We start from the raw sequence: 20,229 nt of genomic DNA on the forward strand, positions 1-20,229 counted from the left end.
TCATATCAGTATAGGCAGTGATAGTTAAGGTAATAAGAAAGATGATTACACAGTCACAACTGCAACGTTTCTTCCCTCTTGCTATGGACTTCTTAGGTTTTAAGAGTAGAAGTTAGCTGTTCCCTCTTCCATATGGTATTTTTCTATTTCAGAAGAATCTGTGGTTCATTTGCTTTGTCTGGTCAAACTATTAATCCAAATTCATTCCTGACATAAATCTAGAACTCAGTTGAGCTTCAATAGATTTTATTTTGTCTCATAAGATTCCCATTTAAACTAATAAATTCTGAATGAACTTTAATTATATTGGGCAAAAAAATAAAATCAAAAGAAAAAGCAGCAAATAACCAATTCAGTAATTAGGCAATATTCAATGAAATACCCTACCAAAACAACCTGATTGGATTTTATTTTTTTTTTTCAAAATCAGATTTTAGCAAATCCATTGACCTCTAGAAATCCATATTTTTTATTTTATTTATCTTATTTAATATTATTTTATTTTTTATATATGTTAATATAAAGCACAGACTTCACAATGATATTAAATTGTTATTAGGATGAAAAGTTTGTGTAATTTTGGCATGTTGCAAAAAAATATGTTCAATGATCCTTAAACTTGTCTTTTAGCCTTCTTAGTTAGGTTACTGACAGTGTGCTGTTAAGTTATTAAATAAAACAGATGAGACTAAAAAGTGCAAAAAAAGGCTCAAGAGTGCTTACTGTGTGGATGTGATTTTCTTGGAGTTATACGTAATACATAAAAATTAGTTATTTTTTTCTTATTTTTTTGCTTTTAGTGCTGTGATAAATGGCTGAGTCCCAAATAGGATTCTTGTTAAAGTTTGTAATGTATTAAGCGAATAGAGGCAAGCAAACAGCGCTGGGTGCGCCGGGAGGCTCTGCTCCACCAAGACTCACACCCGTTACATCAAGTGGCTGATTTTTATGCTCCTAGACATTAGGAGTCATACATATTCATCCCTATACCTAGAAAAGGCAGGGTTATTATAATTAGTTCCTGGAATCCAAACCCTCTCCAGACGCATGCGTATCAGTCTCTGGTGACATTTCTGGGGGTCTCTTGTGCTGAAGGCTCATAGTCTTCCTCCCAGGCTTTGTCCTTCGGTCGTCCTTCAACTCCCCCTTTCTCCTTATTTGGTGGATCTCTTTGCCGGATATCAGAGGCTTGGGCAGCGTCCCATGCAAAAGTCAGCAGTTTCTTAAAAAACCTCTTTAGTCCTCTTATCTCCCAGACTAGAGTCTCAATGTTCGCCCTTCAAACCCTCTATTTACACAAATTGCGGGAGTGTTCCTTTGCATGATACAAGAACTATGTACACTAATTATTCTGTTTTTCTTAAATAGAAGGTTATATTTCATCATGCGGCCCTAGCATTGTTCCATACTGACATGAATCAAATGAACACATTTCACAGTGCTAAGAATGATTAAAAAAAAAAAAGAAAAAAAAAAAAGAAAAAAAAAATATTTGCATTATAAAAAAATAATTTACCCTCAAAATATAATTCATGCTGCATTTTTTCTTCTCCAGTTAAGCAATTGCATTTGATTTTCCTCAAAAACTATATACTATGATTTGGCTAGTGATTTCTTTTTCTCCATTATTTGAAGATTTAAAAAGACTAAGTTTATGTTTGCTATGCAACTTAATTTATTTTTGCATGCATATCAAGGACTCAGTGAAGTTCTATGGCTCACTAATGAACTTTCACCATAACCACCACCTGCCCTTTTCTTGTAGCTGTGGTCCTGATGAATTTTAGAATCCAATGAGACTAGACCAAGTGCAAGACACAGAATTGGAGTAAAGACTACACATTAACTATGTCATAATGATTGCTTGTAGGAAAAAAATAAATAAAAATTTGGAGCAAATCAGAGTTAATCACAGGCATTTTATTTTCAACATACCGTTTTGTTGTATTTTATATATCTCACTACTTTATAAAATATTGTTTCATTTAAATTAAAAGAGTCAGTATTTTGAGACAACGTACATAATAAAAATATCTTGGATATCTTGTATTTTTTTAATGTAAATTGTCAATAATTGTCATGAAAGGTAAGTGTATGGTAAAACTAAAAAATAAATTCTTCCCCTGACAAAACAAAAAAACAAAACAACAACAACAAAAAATTTTTTTTTAGATATGCAGTACAATAAATGGTTCCTTTATATTAGATCTCTAATAACTACTTGCTTCCAACATATAGATACATTTATATGGCTGTATATTGGATCCCAAGCACATAATTAGATATATAGACTGCAGGCGCATTTCTATAATAATTAAAAGATTTATGTCTTTTTGCCAAAATGACTATATCCAAAAGTGACCTTGTAATATTTGAATTGCAAATGTCTTAAAGTTTATTCTCTGGTTTCAGGAATTATACACCAAGTTGGGCAATAAAGTCCCTTTGCATTGAACAAAGTAATTAGTGACCCGAGAATGATGTTCCCAAAATGCTGAGCAACTAGATGTCTGGGAAAGCAAGCCATCAATGCTGAATAGTGCTTCTCTTTGACTGAGGCATTTAATTCTCTTTGACTGAGGCATTTAATTACATTAAACAGGAACCCAGCATCTGAAACTCTTATTTTATTTTATTTTATTTTATTTTATTTTATTTTATTTTATTTTATTATCATTCTGGTGAGTAGGGCAGACTTGCTCTTTTCTTTGAAGACAGATGATGAAAAAGGTGGAGAGCTCAGTATGTACCCTGTCAGGGACCTTGAGGCTGTTAATGGGCCTGACTGTTCCTGCGCATGCCCCCAGAACTACCCCAAACTGGCCTGGGCACAGGACCCCATTTCAGAACCTGGGGCTGTCAGTCTCTGTCCCAGAGAGACTGCAGCAAGGCCTGTCTCTCCCCACAGCCCTGCTCTGCCCAGTGATGGGCCCCGACAAAATGGGCCCATCTTCAGATCCATATCCCATCCTGGCCTCAGCACATCCTTGTTCCCAGGGAGATGCCTGATGCCCAGGAAAGGTTCCTGGTGGGGTATTGGGACTGGCCCTGACTTCCAGACCCTGCCTGGTCACTTCAGGGAGCCCCTGGAACTCCCTGAGTCTCAATCTGTAATTGTTGGCATGGCACTGTCTGTCCGAAACTTTGGAGAACACCAAATTAGAGCAATGACCCAGAAAGGAGACTTGATTTCAATATTCTCCAAAAACTGGAGAGATTGCATCCAAAAGCCTTCATTTCCCAAGACTGTCTGAACCTTCACATTATGTATGGAATTGCTTAGCACCAGCTAGGCCACTAGACCTCTGTAACAAAAAATCAGCTGTCCGAAAGAGGAAAACCAAAGAAACTACAACTAGTGATTAGGGTACATAAGAAGTGCACAGCAGCACTCATGAATAGTACTTGTAAGTAATTAAAACTGTTGGAGTAAAAATATTAAGCCTTACACATCTACCTCATTAATGCAATGGGGAGGGTTTAAGACTCCATGGTAATGACGTTTCACACTGGATAACCCAGTCATGACTTTTCTCTTCAGGAAAAATTTTGTCCATCCTACTGAAAATTCTGACTTGCAGAAAGCTGAAGAATCAGATACCAGGTCTGTACATATATTTCATGTTTACCCTAGGAGTTATTTCTAAATAAGTGTAGCTTAGCATGATTTCCAGTTTTGATCCTTTTTGGAAGCTACTTTATTGCATTCATTACAAAAATTAACTAGATTTGCAGCACCACATTATGCAATTAGCAGTTCTCTACATCTACTGAGCTTTCAACACTGACAACCATTTATAAAACCTTCTATCTTTCAAAGTGTAAAGAGAAAATGTTTTTGCAGGGAAATTGTGTGTGTGTGTGTGTGTCAAATAGATGGCTGAAATAACAAAGACAGAATAAAATGTAAAGTACAGAAAACACATTCAACCATTTCTTTAAAATACTGAATTTTAATTACAATACCTAATTACATTAATACTGCAACACTGCTCTCACATCACATATATATACTGTGTTAATGTGCATTAGGATAAATTTCTACGAGAAAACAGCAGCAAAAACAGAGCACCGACTGATATTTATGGAGAGGAAAATAGAAATTTTCTCTAAAGATCTGTGCTTAAGCTTCTGACATCCTATTAAATGAAACATATCTAGCTGAGTGGCTTGTTCTGTACATAGTGACATACTAGTTCTGCAAGGTATGCAATAGTCACATGAACCGTTTTGGTGATAAATAACAATTTTCTTAATAATATACTGTTTGACCTTTGAAACATGGTCTCTGGTATCATCACATTACTCTGTCTTGCCTCCCCCAAACCAATAATTAAAAATTAAAAATGTCTATTGTATACATTATTTTCATTTGTTAAGGGCCATTCTTTGCTAAACTGTAGTAAACTCTACAAAAACAAGAATCCTGCTGCTGTCTCTGCATAAAGAGTCAGAAATCACTGTTAAATTAAATCACTGCTAATTAAAGCATTTAAATGAAGTATCCCTTTCCCATGATTTTTATGAGCGTTTGCTTTGTTGCTTTTTATTTTTATTTTATTTTATTTTATTTTATTTTATTTTATTTTATTATTTTTATTTCCCAAAGTCTTCCTGTGTCTGGAAAGAAATTAAAATTTTGATTTTAGACTTTTGTTCATTTACATGTTTAGAAATTTTACACTTACGTTGTATTCTTTAAGTTCTCTAACGTGTGTATTCTCTCTGTTGAAGTCAATATTAATTTTCATTATTATCACTTTCCTCAATGGATTTCTTCAGGTACACAGATTTAATTACAGAATAATATAGATTACCATAACTATGCAGTAAATTTGTTAAAATGTGGGAAAAACATATTTAAATATCTCCCAACTCTTGTCACTCATTACCTCTGAGGGCAGTTTCCCTAGCGATCCCATGCATTAATGCCTTAACCAGCTGAGAGTTTGCCTTTCTGAGGTGTAGGGTCTTGACTCTATTTTTTGCCCATCCTGTATCACTCAAGATTGAGAATTCTACTGGGCATGATCACTGCAGCCCAAGCTACCTCCCATCTTGACCTCTCTGATAAGGTCTTCTGAAATTGTGAGCAACAGGTCCAGCAGCACGTCTCCTCCGGTTGTGCTTTCTGTTACCTGTACCTCAACGTACTTGAGTATCTTCAACATACTCCGTTTCCTAGACTGCTTGAAGTTTGCTGGGCTGCTTTTCCAGCAGATGTCATGCTGTTTGAAGGCACCTAGCAAGATTGGGGCCTGCAAGCACGATATTTCCTGTAGCTGAAGAAATAATCTTTCTTCAGCATCCTCTCCTTGATTGGTGACCTGTAGTAGACATTAACCATGAAGTTTTCTTTGTTGGCTGGGTTTCTTATTTTCAACCATAAGGTCTCAACCTGTTCATTGCTGTTTTTCAAAGACAGCTCTGTGCAATCAATCTCCCCTCCCCCACACCTTTTTTTTTTTTTTGGGGGGGGGGGGGGGGTGGGAGGGGATCAACTCCCCCTTCTTTTCTTCATTGTCTGTCCTTTCTGAACAGTTTATAGCTATTGATTGCAGCTCTTCAGCTGGGTGATTCATCCCACCAAGTTTCCACACTAGTAATCAAGTCGTAGTTTTCCAACTGGGCAGTGGCTACCAGCTCTTCCTGTTTGTTACATATGGTGCATCCATTTGTATATAGGCATTTTATTTGGGCCTGTGACTGTCTAACCTTTTTGACAGAACCTTTTTGGAGAGTCAGGGGATATTCTTCACTAACTACCACTCTGTTTTCCACTAATAGATATAAGACAGTGTCTCCTTGAAGAACAAAAATTATAATGTGGATGGTTGTGCTTCAGCCTGCAAGGTACTGGATGAGTGAAGAAAGGTCATTCCCTTACCTTGAGGTGAGTGAAGCAGACATTCCCTGAGAGTGACTTCAAAAGTTGTGTTTTACTCAGAAAAGATTGCTGGATGTCACTGTGTATTTTCAGTGTATTTTGATTTTTTTTTTTTCCCCTCATAAAAGTAAGCTTCTATTTTTCCTAACTGTCATTTCAGCAAACATAGCCCGGGGTCAGGTTCTTTTCTTCTTGTACCACCTGTCAGGCATATGAGACCAGAGTCTTTCTGCTTACTAAAGTTTTGTAATAGTGTAATGTTATTTGATGATTTCTGATTTATGCTATCGGAGTGTTACTCTAGGGTTTGAGATCCTCCAGGCTAAATAGTGACCTCATGTGCATTTATTCAGGCTAGCTATTGATATCATCCTCCACCGAGACTGCCCTACTGTAATGAAGGCTATCTTTAGGACTACAAAATTTCCATTGCAGGTGCTAATCTGTGACCAAGCAAAACCTTGAATTGTCTCTAGAAACTATAAAGGCAAATTAGCTCTTGAAACACCTGCAAAAATAAGTAAATATAAGTGAAATGAAATAAATAAAGGAACGCTGAGCTAATGTAATGCTTAAAGAATGAAATCACTGACAGAGAACCCCAAGATGCTGTTTTCACAGTCACTGTACAGAATGCTGCCTTAAGGGAACAGTGAATAACCAAGCCATCTAATGGAATGAGGAAAAATATCTTCCTTTCATCTTTTGGTTTTCTGAGTAGTGTTTCTTTTCTATAGTACTCTTCTAATTGAAGATTTAATTTATTAATCAAACTCAAAAAAAAAAAAATGTAAGAGAGGAATAAAGAGAGATGTTGAATCAAGAATGTTTCCACATAACTTAAATGACATTTAATTGCCAATATTGTCATGCTTTCAAAGAACTAGCTGGTGATGTCCTTCATGCAGGAGTAGAATTTGGAAGAATTCAACATATATTACGCATGAAGATGGGGATGAAGCAATTATGTGCCCTCCACTTCCCTGTAGGAGTGCCTGGGTCTCAGAGGATTCCTGAGCTGTATCAGATGAAATTATGTCTCTGCAGTCCGTTAATCAAGCTAGAAGCAAATTACCATAACTTGACACCATCTCTTCTTGGTATATCAAAGCAGCCCAGGGATGTTTGAAACTGTTCTAACCAAGCAGCACTTACATCCATTAAAAATCATCATAAGCACCTGATAGTGTCCATCAGCATTCAGATCAAGGGTTTATTACTCTGAAATTCCTGCATGTTTCCTCTACTGATCTGATCAGGGGGTCTCAACAGGAACACGATTGTAGAGCTTGTAAATGTTTTGTTGAAACTTCCAACACAATAATGGAAAAAAAAAAAAAAGTCATGATTTCATTAAAAAACAAAAACAAATGGAAAAAACAGCAGGTGGAATAAAGTGGTGAGTCCTCTGATGGTAGATTTGGCTGTGTGCAATGCTGTTCAGAAAATGCTGTGCCTGCTGTTTTTATAATAGGATGACCTTTTCCACTGCAAAGACACAGCCATCACAACCATTAGTAAAGCACTAATGAATAGCCTCCTATTCAAACAACACCAGCAAAGCAGGAAACTCATATCTCCTACATCCCTTTCACTTCATTGAAGTGAGAACTATAAAACCTCATTGAAAACAGAGTTTTTGATAAGAGAAATATCTGGAATGTCATACAGAAAAAAATAAATAAATAAAAATCCTGCTACAAAATTATTCATTTTCGGGCTTTTTTATTATTATTATTTTTTATTTGTTTATTTTTTCTGTGCATATGCATAACACATCTGAAGACAAGTTACTATTGTGTGTGCTACTATTGTGCCTAGGAGCTCTGGTCCAAGTGAAAGATTCACTGAATTATCTGACACGTGTCTGTGAAGATATATGGTCCTGACTGACCTTGTGCTGACATGTCTGACTAATATCACAAGTTTTTTTGTACCAGACTTTTGCCATGCAAGGGATGTGAGCCCTCAAAAGGTGTGATCCACAGACAAGTGTTAACCACTTGAGGTGAGGACATTATTTAGGTTCTTTTTTTATTTTATTTTATTTCCTTTTTTTTTTTTTTCTTGTTTGTTTGTTTTCAGATAAAAATGCAGGGCAGAAGACTCTGTAGCCCAGGTTTTGGAGGTATTGGAGGTAGACATCACATTCTAACACTCAGCTCATAAAAGTACGGTAACATATTTAGTTTGTGTAAAGTCTTGTCGGCCAGAAATTGCTTTGGATTTAGCTGTGTATGGAAATGGATTTTCCCAGATATTGTGAAAAGCAGGTTGCAGAAAAAGAAGACTGTCTCTATTGTTGGTAAAGAAAAGCCTGTATAAAAATGTGTGCTATATGAGCTGACTATATACCCTGAGGTTTTCTTCAAAAACACTTGCTCTCTTAATGAGATCATTCTTAAACTGAAAAAGTAACCACCAATGTAAGTCTGTTTATGTAAGCATGTCCTGTCACTTCACAAAATAAATAAATAAATGAATGAATAAATAAATAAAGAGAGAGAGAGAGATGAGAATGAAAAGGATATTTTCCAGCATTTAGAAATGTTCTAACAACCTAAGATATGTCACACCGTAGTCAGTTAGCATTCACTACTTTAGGAAAACTGACACTTCTAAGGACATGTTGCTCATCTCTACTCAAAATGCTGAGCTGCTTCTAGGACTTGAGCAGCAATTAGTTTCTGGATCCCAAAAGAATGCAGCTGATCATTCAGGAGCACTCATGCTTCAAAACTGGAAATATCATATTATTTTTAAACAGCTCCCAAAGCATTGATTATCTAGCTTGATTTCCTGTTTTTTAAAAAATATTTCTTCTTAAAAACTTCCAAACATCAAATTGTGAACTGTTTGTTGACCTGTTAGATTGGATTTGGAAAAGATCTGTACCCTTAAGGATGCAGATAGATATCTGGTTAGACTTAAAGAACCACAAAAACAGGTGAGACCACAGGTTTTCATAGGTATCTGTGGAAATTCCAGTTTGTGGATATCGTTAAGTGTTTATTTGTATCTTCAGTGCAGAGTCTCATATATATTTTAGCATTTAAACCCTAATGATTTTGAATGGGAATCAAGAACCTAATTACTTGTGAAAGAATTAAATGCCTGATTTGCTTTTGAAAACAAATCTTAAGCTCCTACATATTAATATATAATATATATATATCTATGTATATTGTTACCTTTGTTACACAAACAGGAAGTTGTCTTATAATGTGTATATGAAAATTTGAAAAGATTTGTGAGACTCAGGGGAAGGTATTCAGTTTTTACCACTCAGTTCCATCAATTCCTTCATTTTATTAGCGCTGTGCTTCTTGTTCACTCCTTCAGCTTTTTCATCTCATACACACACACACACAAGTAAAGTTTTGTGTTAGCATAACTGATATTAGAAGTCACTATTTTAGTCTACTGTTTATTAATTTGCCTATACATTAAGCTGTGAAATGGATTTTTTAAATTTTGATTAAAAACACTACAGACTATTTCCAGGAGGAGATAACTATGCTAAGCTTCCTTCCATAAAGAAGATTTATAAGTAGGTCATAAACCCCTGGAATTGTCAGAAATGCTGACAGACCCCAAACTTTTAGAAGCTCTGTAAGTGCCAGTCTAATCATGTTCTCCCAGAGGGAGAAAATCTTTTTCTTGTGACTAAATTGTAGACTGTAAAATTGTTGTTTTGTCACATAGAGTTCTGAGTATATTGTAAAGAAATGTACGGCAAAGAAGAAATGTGTTGTTACTATAGCAACTAAAATTCAAAAATATATCTGAAAATATTTTTTTTGTTTTTGTTTGTTTGTTTGTTTGTTTTTCCTAAATTTATCTTATGAAACATTTCCCAGTCTTGTCTATTTGTGTTATATATGTAGCTTTCATTTATTAGCATGGGTCAGAAAAACTGGAACTACATAGAAATTACTGAAAGCAAACAAATATAAATTATTCAGTGATTTGTCCCCAGTGGACCTTACATACACCAGGGCATGGAAAGTCTAAATAGAATTAAACAGCTAAAATTTTCATCTTAGGAGCCGCAAGTATTTTTGTATGTGTGCAGTTTTGTTTATTTTATATACTTCTCCTCCAAGAAAGGATCCATTAAAAATATATATATTAAAATCACATAATGATCATCATGACCTTTACATTAAATGTTGTTTATGTTTACCAGCTGGTTTTAACAGAAAACACTTGTAATTTCTGCAAATTATTTACATATCAGGCATGGAATTTCCCTTTTAAATGTTTGCATTTTATAAGGAAAAAAAAAAAAAAAAAAAAAAGATATAAAATAGGTTATTGCTAAAAAAAAAAAGCAGAGAGAGTGGTAGAGTGAAGAGTAAGAACCAGCCTTAGAGACACACCCAAGGTCAGTGCAGAAGGAGTGCAGGAGGTGCTCCAGGCATGCAGCAGCAGTTCCCCTGAGGCCTGTGGAGAGGCGCCTGGTGGAGCAGGTGTGGTGGTTTTACCGTGCTAGGCAGTTGAGGATGAGGAGGGGAAGAAGTAAAGGAAAGAACAACTCACGGGTTGAGATAAGGATAATTTAATTAAAGAGGGGGAAAAAAAAAATATATATATAATTAAGGAAATATTATTATTAATTAAACAATTCACCTAAAGGGAAAAAAAGGGAAAGGGGAAAAGGGAGGGGGAAAGGGAATAACTGAACAAAACAAGTAAAGGCTATGTGGAAGTGCAGAGGAAAGAAATTACTCTCTACTTCCCACAAATGAGCAATGCTTGACCACGTCCTTGAAGCAGGGCCTCAACGCACGTAGCCGGTGTTCGGGAGGAGGACAGACGTTTTCGCAATGAGAGCCCACTCCTCCCCTCTTCTTCCTTTTTCCACCTTTTATTGCTGAGTGTGACATCATATGGTATGGAATATCCCTTTGGTTGGTTTAGGTCAGCTGCCCTGCTGATGTTTCTTTCTCACTTTTTGCCCACCCCCTAGGAGGGTCAGAGAGAGTCCTGATGCTGTGCCAGCACTTCTCAGCAGCAGACACAACACCGGTGTGATACCACTGCTGTTCTAGCTACAAGTGCAGAGCGCAGCACTGTCTGGGCTGCTGCAGGGAAAGTTAACATCCCAGCCAGACCCAGGACAGCAGGCTGTCCCCCTGCAGCCCATGGGTCCCACATGGAGCAGATCTCCACTCTGCAGCCCGTGGAGGAGCCCCCGGTGGAGCAGGTGGATGTGGCCTGGAGGAGGCTGTGGCCCATGGAGAGCCCCCGCAGGAGTAGGCCCTGGGCTGGAGCTGCAGCCCGTGGAGAGGAACCCACTCAGGAGCAAGGGGTCTGGAGGGAGCTGCCACCCGTGGGGGACCCGTGCTGGAGCAGTGTGCTCCTGGGGGATGGATAGACCCCGTGGTATGGAGCCACGTGGGAGCAGTCCTTGAAGAGCTGCTGCCTGTGGGCAGCCTCCACAGGATCGATTCAGGAAGGACGGCATCCTGTGGGAGGGATCCCACGTGGAGCAGGGGCAGAGAGTGACTGAGAAGGAGCGGCTGTAGACTCACCGCAACCCCCATTCCCCATTTCCCCTCTGCCACTTGTGAGGAGAAGGAGGAAGTGTGTAGATGGGGGCGGAAGGTGTTTTTGTTTCTTTCCTTGTTTCTCACTTCTCTAGGTTGTTAGCAATAGGCAATAAATTTTATCGTCTCCCTACTCTGGGTCTGTTTTCTCTGTCACACTAATTGTTGCACCTATCCTTATCTCAACCCTTGAGCCCTTTGCATCATATTTTCTCCCCCTTTCCTTTTGAGAAGGGGGAGTGAGAGAGCAGTTGTGGTGGAGCTCAGCTGCCCGTCTGAGTAAAACCACCGCAGTTCTTTGTAATGTTCTTTGCCCATTTATTGGGCAAATTGGTTAGCTGTGTCATGGATGTCTGTCTCTTTGAAGAGATACTTATAAAAAAATATGAAGATACCATGATCTCAGACTATGTTAACAACAAAAGATGGGCTAGCAGAGGCACCTTGGAGTGAAAAAATGAAAATGTAATCAGTTTTGCAACAATATAGTTAACAGCTTTAGATTATTTTCAGCCAAAGAAGCAGTATGATACTTAAACTTCATTCCATATTCTCAGTAAAACAAGTCCATGTCTTGGTTTTAAAAAGCTTTTGAAAGATCTGTTGCTTGTAAAACAAGTTTGTTAATCAGCATTATTTTGCTAGTTACCCCTAGCACCAAATCCACAAGGAGGACTTCCATTGTTTTGCAGGACCTGGTAAGGAAAACAGAGGGACCATCCCCACTCTCCCACTCATGGCCTTAAAAACTTCTAGCCCTTGACTTCCTTAATGTTTCCCTTTTCCACCCCTGTACATAATGTATAACATTAGACTTTATGACTTAGATTACATTATTATTGCAAGTAACATGGTCTTTATTGTGTTTTCTTATCTCAATAAAGTACCTATAGTTATTTTTAAACTGTTTAATATTTAGTGAAGTTTCTCCTGAGTAAAAACAGCAATAACAACAAACAGTCTGCTTTCCTCCTACAGGGCTACAGGAAGTTCCAGGATCGAGTAGTAGCTATGTGTAGCTCTGTTCGTAAAATTGTATAAAAGAACTTCAGTGTCAATCTTGCAGCAACCCCCTGCTAATATTAGAGAATTATTTCCATTATTTACAGTCAATAAAGTTTCCACATACTCATTCTGGAATATTCAAGACAACAAAAAAGACTAACTACTGAGGAGCATGGGAAGAACTAACTTGATGTGCTTCTTGGCCCCAGACAATTAAAAAAATATATTTTTTCTCAGTTTGCCTATCATCTCCCTTAATCCTGTTTGTTCATTTCTTCCAGAATTTAATTCTCCTTGCATTTCCTTCTATTTATATTATCTATTTTACTTACTTCCTTTCCTTTCTTTAGTCACATTACTAATACCTAATCAAACCCTGACAATAAAATATGATTAGTATGCTATTAGAAAACAGAGATGCCCAGAATATCATGGAATAATTGCAGATCCATAGCAAGCCAATCATATTTCTATTGATATGTTGTGGTTTACACCTGCAAGTATTAAAGATAATCCTGACTATTAGATGTGTGTTGCAATCCCTATAAAGAGCTGTGGGCAAAGCTTAGAAAGATGAAAGGTAAGATAATGAAACTACACAAAAACTAAGGAATAACTTAACACTAATAAAGCAGGTATTTTTTGCAATTTTTTTTTTTTTTTTAAAAAAAAAAAAGATCCAAAGCATGTGGTCACTTAAGATAAAATCTTTCTGAGGTAAGTAAACACATGTAATATTAAAATTTATTTCTCTAGAGTATTTTTTAATGTGTATGTCATCTATACAGAGCTTCTTATACAGCAACCATTTATGCAACAAATCAGATATGATGAATTTATAGATATCAGAAATAATAAGGCACAGCAATTGTATTGTAAATGCTAACAATACTTTCTGAAAGTTAGGTGTAGCAAGCTTGCCATCTACTGATCAATAGAAAAGATCTTTGTTTGCAAGAAATTTTTGTATACCACAATATTTAGTTTGAAACCCTCTTTATATGATGAATCAGTCCACTGCATATTTAAATAAATTTATTTCCAGTGTTACTGCAGGTCAACATAAAACATCAAAGGTTTTGTGCTAGTGGATCAGAACAAAGAAGAGTTCCTGAAGTACTTTTTATACCAAATGAAAAATATTTCACTGAGAGAGAGAATTTTTATTCTCCATTTGGGGAATTGCCTTCTTCTCTTGTAACAGATATTCTTAATTCACAGATGTTCTGATGAAATTAAAACATTATTTTATGAAGAATACACCAAAAGCAAAAAGGCACCCTTACTTTTTCCATTTCTTTCCATTTCACAAAGAGAGAGCTTCACTTGTTTCCTGTCATCTGCCAGTTTTGCCTTCAGAAAAACCTTGTCAATGTGTAACAGGAAATCACAGGAAGTCCATGTCTGATATACTGGATGCTGTTCACTCTCATGTTCCATTTGTATTGGTTTAGATACAGAAGTTGAAATCCATGGTTATGTCATACGCACAACAAAGAAAGGTCTTTCCCTTCCTTTAAGATAATCCTCCTTAATGGTTATGACTTTATATTATCACTACAAATACTATTTACCTTTCTCTTTACTGCATATAATTAACTTGCCTAATAACAATAAGAATAATAAAGCATGAAAGTGCATGACCTGTGACTAAGAGCTAATCAGTTGTGGATATTTTTATTATTATTATTATTTATTTTTAATAAACTCTCAGTAATGATCTTGATTTTTATGGTAAGGTATATAACATATAATATCTTCAGAACTAGTTGGTGAGGACATAAAACTTGTGAAACTGATAGATCAGAGCAAGATTGAGAGGACACAATATGTTATTCACAAGCACACTAGAAAGCTTACCTTTCCACCTATACTATATGTGCCTTTCAGTTTCTAATGTGTTAGACACAGTGGTATTTAACCCATTTTGCAACACATTTGGTATGGCTGGGCTTTTTTATTTTTAATATCTCCCTTAATTCTCTGCTGTATAATAGTGTCCTGGAAGCACTTTATTGTGCAGGTGACTGAACACTGGCATACATTGGCTAGAGAGGCTGTGTAGTCTCCCTCCTTGGAGATCTTGAAAAGTTACCTAGGCATTGTCCTGTGAAGCTTATTTCTAGCTATCCCTGCTTGAGCATGGGATTTGGACCAGATGACCTCTGGAGGTCCCTACCAGCTTCAACGATTCTGTGATTCTGTTAATCCATCACTTAAAAACTGATTTCTATTTCATTTGTACCAGTATTAATCAGGAATGATTTCACTTCAGGTAATGGATTTAAAAATTACCTATACCTCATTACCTATAACAAATTACCTATTACCTAATTCTATATTGAATTAACATGTTTTGCTGCAGAATCTCCGCTAAATAGGACTGGGATTTCTATATTGCGGTGGTCTAGAACCTAAAGGCAATGTTCCACAGACAGTATGATTTATAGATACTGAGATGTTTCAAGAGATTTGTCTGCAGAAACCAATAAGCCTTGTGGAATAAATACCCTGCCTGACATTCAGAAACTACTACAACTACTATACATAGCTTTGTGCATCAAGTAGATTAGAGATCTATCATTGGGAAGGGGTAAGGGAAAATCTACAAGATTTGAGACTATTTTGCATATTTGTTTTTTAGGGCTACATTTTTATGTATTTCAGAATGTGACTGGAAAGTATCCTGCATTTCTGAACAATGAAAGCTCTATTCTGGGAATGTTTTGGGATCACTTGGGGCAAATTTGTAATACCCATCCTGCAAATCAGCAACAATATAATAGCAATACATGGAAGCTAATCCAGAATGCTGTGCACTTCAGCTCCTTACAAACACCGTGGCTCATCTGCCTCAGCCACGCATCAGCACATGCCAGAAAAGCATAGCACATGCCATACCTCTTCAGCTTCTTTACTGTCCCCAGGAGCCACTTGGCCTCATGGTGCTGCTGTTGTCCCTGGTAAAGTCTGGTTCTTAGAAAGCTGTCTCCAAAGAATCCATGAAGGATCCACAGGATGGGTGCATTGCAAATGAAGTTGATAGTGACTGATTAACACAGGGGTCTATACTGGGTCCAGTTCTGTTCAACATCTTCATTAATGATATGGATGATGAGGCAGAGTGTACCCTCAGCAAGTTTGCAGATGACACAAAACTGGGAGAAGTGTCTGAGAGAACAGAGGGTTGTGTCGCCATCCAGAGGAACCTGGCCAGGCTGGAGAAATGGGCCAGTATGAATCTCACAAAATTCAACAAGAAATACAAAGTCTTGCAGCTGGGGAGGAACAACCCCAGGCACCAGTGTTGCTTGTGGCCTCCCAGATGGAAAACACCTTTGCAGAAAAAGACCCAGGGGTCCTGGTTGACACCAAGCTGAACACGAGCCAGCAATGTGCCCTTGCCACAAAGAAGGCTGACTGCATCCTGGGCTGTATTAGACAAAATATTGCCAGTAAATTGAGGCTCCTGTCTACTCGGCACTTGTGAGGCCATCCCTACAGCACAGTGTCAAGTTCTACGATGAGAATCAAAAATAAGCAAAGTTTTTCAAAATTTTTTAGATGACAATATGTCACTGTCAAAGTAAATGTAAAATAAACATAAATTGATATTTATACATACTTAAGTATGGTTATGAAGTGTAAGTATGGAAGTATCAGAGAAATTGAGAAAATATTAAAGACATAAATGATCTTTAAGAAGAATCATATTAAAAGGGTCAACTTCATTTTTGTATGAACATTATAAAGCTTAAAAATGGGACAGTTAAGATGGAAAATAGCATAATCATAATTAAGTAGCAGATTCTGGCTATTTCTGCAAAGTGTAAATAGGTTAGTTAAATATGGGATTTGGTACTTTTACATTTACTAGCATTATAATTCCAAAGATGCCATTAAAAAAAAAAAAATCTTATTAAAGCATATTTAAGAATATTTAGTTACATTACTTGTGTGGATATAGATTTTTTAAACTTTCCTGATGATACAGCACTGCAAAGAGATCTGAAAAATGTGAGCAACATACTTCATTTTCTCAAAGTTTAGGTCCAAAGTGGACATGAAACAAAAGGACATAGCTTACTGAATTGGTATTTTGTGTCCAAGGAATTTAATATACCACCTTCTGAATGCTACAAAATGTTTCCAAGATCAAGACATTTTGAAATTTTTATTTTTCTGTACTGGCAGCTGGATATTTTACAAGTGGCATTATATTGTGAATATTAATGTAACATGCATTAAAACATTAAAGTATGTCTTCAGATAGACTCACTATGATTGATCATAACCTCCTTTTTATGTTTTCTAATGCAAAATCTATTCCTAAAACTTTCACAGTTGACTTATTAAGACCAGCTTAGCAGAAGTGGTTAGATTGAAAAGGTCAATGTTCTTACTGATTTAATTGTGATTTTTGAAGCAATTAACATTTTGTATGTTTTTATTTTTCAACATATAATTTAACAAATTCAAGCTGTTGCTGCAGTAAAATACTACTTCCTGTTCTTCAGTAAGAAAGATTAATATGTGGTTCTCTTCATGCCTGTATAGTCTTATTTCCAAATACAAGTCTAGAATTTACATAAGAACTACTCTTCTTTTTTCTTGAATATAATGTGTCCATCTATTCTGTATAGCAGCCTAAATCCAGCACTGTGTTTTCCTGGCTTTTCCTATCTGTAATTCACACAAGATCTACACTGAGGAAAGACACAAAGTAAACAAGCAGTAAGTCAAAAGCATTTTATTCTTTAAAAGAACAGCAGAAACAAAGCATTTCATGAATCACTGCAAAGATAATTCAAACCTATGGGTCTTATGGAAGACAAATTTTTAGGACTGGCTTAAGACCAGTGTCTAAATAAAGCAAAGGTGAGTGACAGATGCTGACCCATTTCCAAGGTGTTCGGCTGCTATATTGATATAGCAATTGAAAATAACTCACTTCATTCTTAGAGCATGAAGTAGTGCAATACAAAATACATACTTTATTAGTTTTTCTGTTTACTTCTATTTTTACCAAAGCTTTCCATCACAAAAGTACTTATATAAAAAATAGTAAATTTTCAACTGTGGGTCCCTTAGTTGAAATAATTAATAAATGCATTATGATATACAATTTACTGGTGTATGCCTAACTATACTGAGACTAAAAAAAATTACTCCTAGGCATGAGATAGCCAATCAATGTGATGCTAAAAGCTGAGTAATGATGAAACTGCTTTATTTTCTGTGAATTTAAATTTATATTTTAAATAATTTGTGGAAAATTCAGTACAAAAAAAAATATTTAACTTCAAAATTAAGTTCAAAATTTTTTTTCTAGTTATGGGTATCTGTAAAATTCTGAGGTTTTGATAACACCAATGTGGCATTTATCATGCACAGGAAAATGCTAAGGTAAATCTGAACACTCTTGTCAAATTCTCTGTGTGTTTAGCTCAAATATGCATTTCTTTCAAATTGGAAATGCATACTCTCTATTGCAAAACATGGAAGATCTGTTTCCAAAGCTGCTTTTAATTGTATCCTATAAGGTTGCAGATTAATACTGGAGCAGAGTAATTCACGATTTATGATGTTTGCATGAACCATTGGGATTTGAAATTGATTACCCAGTCTTTAAATGAGGCCAGCACTCTCAGTCTGTGGCCCTTCACACATCACTTAATGTACTTGATGTCTTGTTGTTTAACTGTGTGCAGCATCAGTAAAAACTCAGGTTATAAGAACAATTTCTCATTAAGCACTGATATGCTTTCACCCTTACTATGAAGCCTCCAGTTGTTATGTACTAATAGCAGGATGTTCTTTGTTATCTGTTAGTGTGTAAACCACGTTCTTGGTATAAACTTTGTGCAATTTGCTTCAGGTGTACAAGAACTTGGCTTGTTGTGCCTTCTGCATGTGAAATACTATATGTTTCAGAATACGCAATACAGTATAAAATTTTTCCAACTCACTGAAGCTGAGGAGCTTTCTGACTAATGTTAGGTAACTGACTTGTTTATTTTATATGTATCTGCATATGTATGCTTGTATCCCCATGCAGATATATTTATGCTGTGTTTATTATAAAAGGTGAAAACTCAGCTGGTATACTGTGGAGAGACATTTTACTTTCTGATGAATGGAAGTAGTGGGAAAGTAGCGTAGATGACAGTGAGTAGCCGTGTTCCTGAGAATTCTGTTGAGTCTGAATTTGTAGTAGATAGAGAAAAATCAAAGGACCAACATCACAGCATGTCATTTACACTCCAGGTAAGTTGAGCAACTAAGTCCCAGAGTCATTAAATTTTCGCCTTGCTTCATCCTCTACTATCCTACTTGTCCTGCACCTGAGCACTTGTTTCAGAACATGTGGTTCATACAATATATGCATGCTCTTGTACAATGAAAAGGGAAAAGAAGCACAGGAAATGGAAAATTCTGCCCCTCCTCCCGTTAACCTCTGAAAAGAAAGAAAGAAAAAAATCCAGTTCTAACCTTCCCTGTGAAATGAATCCCTGTTATTTATTTTTTTTTCAACTTTTCTGTAAATGACCCAAACCCCACTCTCAGAAAATCTCTGCATGGCTCTGTGTGTCTGTATGTGCTTAGAAGAATATTTGCATGCATCATTTATTAAGCCCATATTTTGGGGGTGGACTGCTCACTAACATAGGGTAAATTTCTGATAGGTACAAACAACATTAAATTGAAGTTATTTGGCATTTTCATCTTTCCTGCAGGTTTTTCATCACCTGCCTGATGTAATATCTTCCACTTTCTCTGTAAATCTTCCCCAAAACTTTTCAGTTACATAACTGATATGTAGAAATCCAAGTGTGACCATATTTGCAGTCATATCATTTCTGACCTAGTTTTCTAGCACAATCTTCTTGTTTCAGTGATTATTTCAAGTTAGGCATGATGCAGCTGTAGGATCTCATGGAAAAAGACCCACTAGAGGGAAATACTTATATAGTCAGCAGAGAAACAAAGCAAAACAAAACAAAGAAAAAAAATGTTGGACTGGAGTCCAACTTTGCTGAGATGTTCTATGACTTTTTTCATTAACTTCAGCAGTGTAAGTTGAAATATCTTTGTTTGATAAGGAAGAAAATTTATGGGGACATTGTTTCAGTATCTCATCCAGTACCTGCTCCAATTCATTTTTGGAACCTAAAAGAGAATGAAAATTGATAATTAAACATAAATACAGTCAAATTGCTATGGGCTCACAGAAGAATCTAAGTTAAAGTAATATTAGTCAGCACGGTAAATTTATTAATAGAATTCTAAATCTATTTCCAACCCTCAAAACAAACAGCATGAACCATCAGGGAGGAAACATGTAACCGTTAGTTGTTACCTTCATTGTTATGGCAAGGAATATAAATTTAATCGGAAATATTTATATTAAAATTAAATATGGTTTGATCTCTTATTTGTTTAATGTCTTCCTTCCCCAGCTGGACTTCCTGGATTGTACATAACGTTAGTGGTCATATGAACACAATGAATTTGGTCTGCTGGCCAAATCATGCTTAATTTCTTCTGTATAAAAGGAAGGACATTTCATAAATGTCAATTGACATAGATACAATCTGCAAATGTAATTTGGAAAAGAAACGTTCCACTGAATTCCAGCCATTAGAGGTCTGGTTAAGTGATCAATGATGAGAAACAGAATCTGTAGTGTGTTTACATGACTAGGTTTTGGTAGAGGGGGAGCTGCAAGGGTGGCCTCTGTGAGAAGTATCCAGAAGCTGCCCTGTGTTACATAAGGGCTAGTTT

The 20,229-nt window shown here is 36.3% G+C and overlaps 1 long non-coding RNA gene across 1 annotated transcript; it reads right to left on the reverse strand.

Moving 5' to 3' along the window:
* Positions 1-372: 372 nt before the first annotated feature.
* LOC118163647 lies at positions 373-14,518 on the reverse strand. The gene is made up of 3 exons (XR_004749152.1): positions 14,456-14,518; positions 12,190-12,191; positions 373-383 (listed from the first exon to the last, which is right to left on the reverse strand). It is a non-coding gene; the product is annotated as an uncharacterized LOC118163647 (long non-coding RNA).
* Between the last annotated feature and the right edge of the window lie 5,711 nt (positions 14,519-20,229).

This window comes from Oxyura jamaicensis, chromosome 3 (genome assembly GCF_011077185.1).
Source record: "Oxyura jamaicensis isolate SHBP4307 breed ruddy duck chromosome 3, BPBGC_Ojam_1.0, whole genome shotgun sequence".
NCBI classification, from domain to species: domain Eukaryota; kingdom Metazoa; phylum Chordata; class Aves; order Anseriformes; family Anatidae; genus Oxyura; species Oxyura jamaicensis.